The 305-nt window shown below is 31.5% G+C and overlaps 1 protein-coding gene across 1 annotated transcript in view; it reads right to left on the reverse strand.

The window, feature by feature from the left end:
• Window positions 1-305, reverse strand: part of EMH_0045660 (cystathionine beta-lyase, putative) — a gene marked incomplete at both ends in the record, with an annotated part of 2771 nt that overhangs the window by 713 nt on the left and 1753 nt on the right. The gene's annotated exons all lie outside the window — the stretch shown is intronic.

Here is a 305-nt window from a genome sequence, read left to right on the forward strand (position 1 = left end):
AGAGCCTAAATTCTCGCAGAGAGAGAAGGGCTTGCCGACGGTATTCATCAGCCTTTTGCCTGTTCAAAGTGCATCACAACAGAAAAATACATGCATAAACATGCTGTATATAAACACCACACCCATATATAGGCATATCTATATGCATATATGTACTGTATGTGCAGATGCAGTACGTGCTTGTTTTAGTGCTTTAAACAGAGATGGAAATTACTGGTTGCATTCGTAGTACATTCATATTCACGTATATATATATATATATATATATATATATATATATATATATATATATATATATATATATA

This window comes from Eimeria mitis, genomic scaffold, assembly GCF_000499745.2.
Source record: "Eimeria mitis Houghton genomic scaffold, Emh_scaff1906, whole genome shotgun sequence".
NCBI classification, from domain to species: Eukaryota; Apicomplexa; class Conoidasida; order Eucoccidiorida; family Eimeriidae; genus Eimeria; species Eimeria mitis.